A 220-nucleotide genomic window follows, 5' to 3' on the forward strand; every position below is an offset into this window, starting at 1 on the left:
TCTGACACAGATGCCTAGCCTTGAGCAGCCCTAGCATTTTGTTGATGTTGCCAGTTTGTGACCGGGCAACTCTCGGTTGGAGAGAGTTATTGTTATGGGACACCTGGAACACATCCTTCACGGGGTGCAGATGACCCCGAGCCATAAGCGACAACAAATGTGATTCAGTGTCCCTCAGCTGTTTAGTCTATCTATTGCACAATGTTGATTATTCTCTCAG

The sequence above is a fragment of the Notothenia coriiceps genome, unplaced genomic scaffold (assembly GCF_000735185.1).
Source record: "Notothenia coriiceps isolate Sejong01 unplaced genomic scaffold, NC01 NC01_scaffold00004386, whole genome shotgun sequence".
NCBI classification, from domain to species: Eukaryota; Metazoa; Chordata; class Actinopteri; order Perciformes; family Nototheniidae; genus Notothenia; species Notothenia coriiceps.